Raw genomic sequence first — 6644 nt, forward strand, 5'->3', positions numbered from 1 at the left:
GATGGAAACATCAGGGGCTACTCTGCGTAGAAACACTCGGTCTCCGAGCACCGAGTTCTTTCGTTGTCTCCAGCCACTGCTGTTGCGAAGCCACGGGTTGTTGCTGGGCTGGGGACGGTGGGCGGCTTGCCCAGGTTTGCTCTCTCGGCTGGTTCAGACACAGGGTACCTGGCCTTCCCGCCCCCACCTCCACCCCACCCACACACTGCGCTGTGCGCCCCCCGTTTCAGCGAGGCCGGAAATGTGGGTGGCGATCCAGGACCACTCCGTAGCGATGCCTACAGGTCCTGTTGCTTTTGGCTGCCCCTGTGTGGACAGAATGCCGGCCTGGTTGGGCTCAGTCCAGTCCAAGGAGCTCCTCTCCCCTTTTTAAGCCAAGATGGATCCACATCGGTGCAGAGAAAGGGGGCATCTTTCTCCCTCTCCCACGATCATCCCGGGAAGCCAATGCATGGGAGATTTGGGGAAAGAAAGAAGGATGTCAAACTAAGGAACTAGCTAAGCTGGCCTAGTGGGCCTCCCCTCTCTCAGTCCCCATCATCACTGACCATTAGCAAAGCCCTGTGGGAATGATGGGAACTGGTGTCCAAGACACTTGAAAGGTTTGTTATGCTGCTGGTCTCCGGAGTCCTGGCCAGGTGTATTTTCTGGCCCTCCCCAGAGATGCTGGGGACTGAACTGGCAATTTTCTGCGTGCAAGTCAGGGCTCTGCCGTTCCGCTACAGGCAGAGACGGACGCAGGAGGGAAACGGGGTGGGACAAAGAGGCCCATCAGCTGCCTTGCAAAGGAGCTGGCCTGAGTTCTCACAGCTGCACGATCCATTGGTCTGCCCCATCTCCAGATGCCTGCCCGACTGGATGCAAGAACCAATCAGCAGCCAGATAATGAATCATTCCCTCGCTGCTGTTCTGGCAGCTAATTCTAGGCTTGTTCCAATTCGCAAGTAATTCTGGGCTAAGTAATAGAGATTTGTCGAGGTACCAAATTACAGGGCTCTGGCATGACTGCCCATGTGCACACACGGCTCTGTTGCTACGGTGTCAGTTCCAGGTGCCAAAGCATCAGTGCAGCTGATGACAGAACCAGAGAGAAAAATAGTGTTTTCTTGCATTGCATTGCATTGCATTGCATTGCATTGCATTGCATTGCATTGCATTGTAAAATGACTCTCAGAACAAATTACCAAAATCAGTAGGAAGCTCCTTACTCTAGGATTTGGGAGACATACCTTCAAAATCCCATTTAGCCATGGGGTAAACTTTGACCGGCCCTGATCTTTTGTATCCTAACCTACCACTCTGGACGGTCTTGGAGAAAAGGCAACAAGAAGACAGAATAGAATGAGAAGAACTCTGTGCTGCCTGGCGGGTTGCCCACAATAAGCCTCCAAACAAGCTGCGATGTAGCTTTTTGCCACTTAGAGATATTCATTTTGCCTGGTGGGAAAGTTATCATCATTTTAATCTGGCAGGGTGTTACACAGATAGCCAGTGCCAACGGAGGGACTTTCTGCATGGGAAGCCAGTGTGGTGTAGTGGTTAGAATGCTGGACTGCGACCCAAGCAATCTGGGTTGGAGTACCCACTCAGCCATGAAGTCCACAGCATGACTTTTGGCCAGTCCTTGACCCTCTGCATAGCCTACCTCACAGGGTTGTTGTGAGCATAGCATGGAGAAGCGGCGGGTGGGTGAAATTTCCAAAGTCAGGCCATGGCTACATTTTGATTTATTTTGTGTTGCACGCAGTGTTCCGTGATCACCCCTCTCTGGGAGGTCCCATGCTGTCGAGATGAAGCCGGCGTTGTATTTCCACCGCAAGCAAATCAATAAGCAAATTGGAGCACAAGCTCTTCGTTCGCGGCGGTTGCTTTCTGAGGCTTGAGAGAGACGGCTTTTAAGCCCCCGCCCTTTCATGGCAAGCACCACTGAGGTAGCATAATCGAAAGGCTAATCGCCACGCAGAAGCCGGCCACACACCACCATGGGTGACCGAATGCCTGCCCTAGGCAGAGCCAAACGTTCAGAAAAACTCAGGACTTCGTTTGACCACCTCTCCATGTGGCAACATCCTCCTCCTCCTGAGCCCAGCAAGACAGAGGGGCATGTGAAAAACCCAGTGGAATGCAAAACAGGTGATGCTTCTCTCCATCAGGCTCATTATCGCGATCATCTGCGCATTCGTATCCCACCTTTCTCATAATCCTGCGTGTTGCTGACACACCACGCCTCACTCGGAAAGCGCCGTTGTCTCAGCCATGAGCAGAGGCCCTACAGCCGAGTTCCTCCCTCGGAGGAGCTGCCCACTTCTTCCACGTGCCCAGTTCTCCAGCCACTGGACCCAAGGGAGGGCAGGCAGCGAGGACTAGGAGCTGGCTGAGTCCAAGGCATGTGGTATAGCCTTGTCCTGGGAATTCCCAGGGTGGCAGACACTGGGGCAAACAATGAAGCTTCAGAATGACTGAATGAAGCTTCAGAGCATGCAGCAAACATGACTGCTCCTTCTGCAGCTGGGCAGTGTGCCCTCTCTTCAGCCTGAACGTTCACGCAGCTGCCCCGAGCCCCAAGCCGGGATCAGGACCACAGACTGTTCCCTCAGGGCTCTGGCTCGGGGCCAAGCGGATCCCCCTCTCAGCCACTGCTGGGAGGTCGCCGGCCCAGGTGCAAAGGCGGTTCAGCACCACGGAGAGCGCGGCCACGATCACAGGCCGCCCCAGGACCTGGGAGCATCACCTGCAGGTACATAAATCAGGTGCAGATGACTTCATATCATATCTGAACCTGGGTTTTGGCTTCATGCAACCAGGTATGCCTACTATAACAACAAACCCCGGATCAAAGTTGGTTTGTGTTCTTTGCTCCTTTGGACACAAGAGCAGTCTTACCCTGGGTTCTGATATACCAGCGAGGTAGCCAAGCCCAGCTTCTTTACACGCTCACGAAAGAACCTGTGGTGTGCGGCCCGCCTACCGCTCTTTATCATGGTCTAATAAGCCAGGATTTCTGGCTTAAGTTTGACCGGCGGTTGGGGCACTTCATTCTTTCCCTTTTTGTCCAGTCTAATGAGAATCAAAGGCACACTCAATATATCGATTTGAAAAGGAACTCAGGAATGATAATAATATTATCAGGAAGATGTGGCGAATCACCTCTGCCTGTCCAAACAAAATGTCTGGGAAGGTCTTGAGAACATCCAATTTCTGACTGCGGCTGCGGAATTTAAAAGCTCCCCATGCTGCTCTTTCCAGATCGCCGAGGGGCAAAAACAACGAAAACCTGGATCCCTATTTAGCTGCCTTTGCAACCACAACCAGGCCGAATGCCCCCGCCCCCCACCCACCAGGGGCCCAGCTTCGGCATATGTGCCGATTTCTCACGCGAGAAAATCGGGCAGCCAAGGGAGTCACAAAGCCATCTGCTCCGCCCTTTCCCGGTTGGAAGGAAGCCCTCTCGAAAGAGGTCACCTTGCCTGGAGCTTCGGTTTAATCAGCTCCCCCCCCCCCCGTCGACACGGGGCCTGCTCCAGCCCCGCGGCCCGGCTCACCGCGCAGGTGCTCGCGACTCGCCCGGCGGGGTGCGGCCAGCCTGTCAGCTGGGCCGGCGAGCCTCTTCTCCGGCTTTGCTCACCCTGAGCTGGCGTCCCCCAGAGCTCTTCTCATTAAGACTCTGCCATATGGCTGGGTTTCGGGCCGGGCAGGCCGCGATCTGGCTGGCGCTGCCTTTGCTCGCTGGCTCAGCTCGGCCGCTTTGCCGGCAGCTTTAAGGAGCCCCGGACCTGCTCCCCCAAAGCAGCCCCCTCTCTTCGGCGAGGACGCCCGTCCTTCCCAGTACTCCCAGTGTGCAGAAAGTAACCAGGGAGAGTGCAAGTTTCCGTTTGAACTGCACAAGATCTATCCAAGGGCGGTGAATCTATTTGGAGAACATGTTCAGAGCCCCAAATGGTACTGCGTGTAAGGAGGAGGTAGGGAGGGCTGGCTGGCTGGCAGAAGCAATGTAAAGGGCCTCGTTGCGCTGCAACAGTTCATTGCAGATCCCTGTTGCCCTTTTCCGTGCCAGGGCTCTGAGACGGAATAGGCTGGGGGAGGGACCTTGCAGGCAAACTCCTGCCTCGAAACATTTTATTTTCAGGACGACCCCCCTGTGGTGGTGACAAGGGTGAATGCTGGGCAGTGGGGGGGGGGGGGCAGGGTGAAGCCTGAATTCCTGGCCTGCACAGAGGGGAAACCAAGACTTAATCCCGTTACTGAAAGGGGGCAGCTTCCCGATATGATCTCTCCCATCCGCTTTCTCTGAACCAGGCTCATGACGGTTTTAAAGGAGATGAAAGGTGCAGCTGGAAGGAAGCGCGGCAGAGACGTTTTTCGGGATGGATAGTGGCTTCTTTAAAGAGAGGGAATTATCGGTTGGCAGAGACATTTCGCCCAGCCCCTCCATCAGGGTTTCGCCAGTCGCGAGGTATCTTTTCATCATCCTTTGTCCATGAACAGAGGCAGACCTTTTGCCCAACTTTGGAGAAACCTCCAAAAAGGACCTACGGTTTACAGGACTTTCACCGTCAAAAAATATTTTGCCCCGTTTTCTTCATTCAGCAGACATTCAATGAGCAGGCCAGGGTCATACAAAGAAAGAGCGAAGGAGCTGAGGCTGGAGAGAGATCAGAGAGGAGGCTGCTTGTTTTTACATGGCGTACACGTTGATCGGCTTTTCTGGCCATTTTAATATCTTGCTTTACCTAAAACTGCACACAGTTCTGGGAAGTGGAAAAATGGTCTGAAGGCTGCAGAAGTCCCAGGAGCAGGAGACGGCCGGCGTGCTACAAAATCTGTGGGTCGGATGTTTAGGAATCTGAATTTGGTGTGGATTTCTTTGCACCCCCTGGACCAGTGATGGCGAACCTGTGAGAGACCGAGTGCCCAAACTGCAACCCAAAACCCACTTATTTATCGCCAAGTGCCAACCCTGCAATAAAACCCGAAAACTGAGGTTTTAGTTCAGAGAAAACGGCTCACAGCCAGTCCAAGCAACTCTATCCTTGGCAGCGCACTGAGCAGCCATCCGAAAGCTGGGATGAGTCACGGCTAAAGAGCCGAGGATCGTGACGCCGTCGCCTGGCGCCGCTACTCCTTTCCGAGCATGCGCACGGCCCCTAAGTGCGCTGTTACCTGATGCTCGGCTGCTGGGGTGATGCTGGGGCGAGCTGGCTCGCAGGCTGACACAGAGGCCTCTGCGTGCCCACTGTGGCACATGGGCCATGGGTTGGCCACCACTGCCCTAACCCTACCCTGGCGCACTCCCCTAGCCCTACCAGAGGCTAAAATAACCTGCCCAAAGGGTCAGGCCGTTCCTTCAGGCTTCAGAATAGCCTGGTATGGTTCCTTTTAAAAATTATCTTTAGGAATCTGGCAGGACTCGAGTCTTTCCTGCAAGGGGTGGAAGGGCAGTGACAATTAATAAATGCATGCAATGCCCTGACGGATCACCCAAAATGGCCCAGCATCCTTGGGGCTACGCTTGAATGGCTGACCTTTCAAAGCCGTCAATATTTTAATAGCAGCTGACAACATTTTATTCTTCTCCGCCCTTTCTAGCTTGTCTCTTGCAATGCCTAGAGGTGCCTCCCAGGAAACCTCCATTAGGATGGTTTCTCTTTCTTGGAATCCCTTCCTCAAATTCAGCTTGGAGTTCCAGACTAACTGTGAGTAAGTCTAGGAATGACACGTTCATCCTGGTTTGATCCGGTCCCCATTCACCCCCTCCTTTCTCTGTCATCTGCCTCCAATCTTCTCCAAAATTTGCAAGTATGTTTTGCATTCTTCGTACAAACGATGGGGCTGCATTTTTGTCTTATCCACAAGAGCACAGAATAGTGCCCATGGGGAACAGATTCCTTTTCCTGAGAATCATGCTTTGAATTATGTCCAAGTTTCTAGCCCTCATGCCCAGCAAGATCTTGTAAGTGTGTGTGCAGGCCGGTCCTTCTGATGATTTGAAGTAGGTAGACTCCCTGTAGTCTCCCACCCCATGTCTGTCCTGAGCAAAACCTTGCTGGAGGATTTATGGATTAGACATTTTGTGTCAGTGCCCACAATGGTTTCTGGAGTCACAAATCCACTCATGCATCCAAAAAGAAGTCCGGAGTGGTGACCCATCTAGGATCCAGTGCGCAGAAAACTTTTTTAAAACTCTGATATTTTTTCTTTGAACTGGAGACTATTGGCAGGCAACGTTCCTTTCTTTAAAACCTTGTCTAGCCAGCCATTTCCCAGCGAGGGCACTAAAAAGTGGCCACTGGCCCCTGACAGCAGTGGCGAACCTTTGGCCCATGTGCCACAGACGCCACCCAGAGCCCTCTCTGTCGGCACGCGAGCCAAGTCGCCCCGGCATCACGCCCGCAGCCGAGCATCGGGTAACATTTGGGTTTCGAGGGGGCAGAAATGCTGAGCTGCACAGAAAAAGCTACTCGGGGGAGGCTTTTTTATATTCGCCCTCTTTTCACTGGAACTGTACCCCTATATTAGGGTTAGAGTGGGCCCCAGGGTAGGGTTAGGGTCAGCAAAAGGGGGTGTCTTGGCACGGTTTTGATGGTTGGAATGTGTTTCGGATGGGCAGAAATGATGAGCTGCGCAGAAAAAGCCACTCTCGGAAG

General features: G+C 53.4%; 1 protein-coding gene across 1 annotated transcript in view; it reads right to left on the reverse strand.

The window, feature by feature from the left end:
* The window catches only part of LOC123023559 (rabphilin-3A-like), a 78218-nt gene that overhangs the window by 24661 nt on the left and 46913 nt on the right, over positions 1 to 6644 (reverse strand). The gene's annotated exons all lie outside the window — the stretch shown is intronic.

This window comes from Varanus komodoensis, unplaced genomic scaffold (genome assembly GCF_004798865.1).
Source record: "Varanus komodoensis strain SLA01 unplaced genomic scaffold, ASM479886v1 scaffold20_1, whole genome shotgun sequence".
Lineage (NCBI taxonomy): Eukaryota > Metazoa > Chordata > Lepidosauria > Squamata > Varanidae > Varanus > Varanus komodoensis.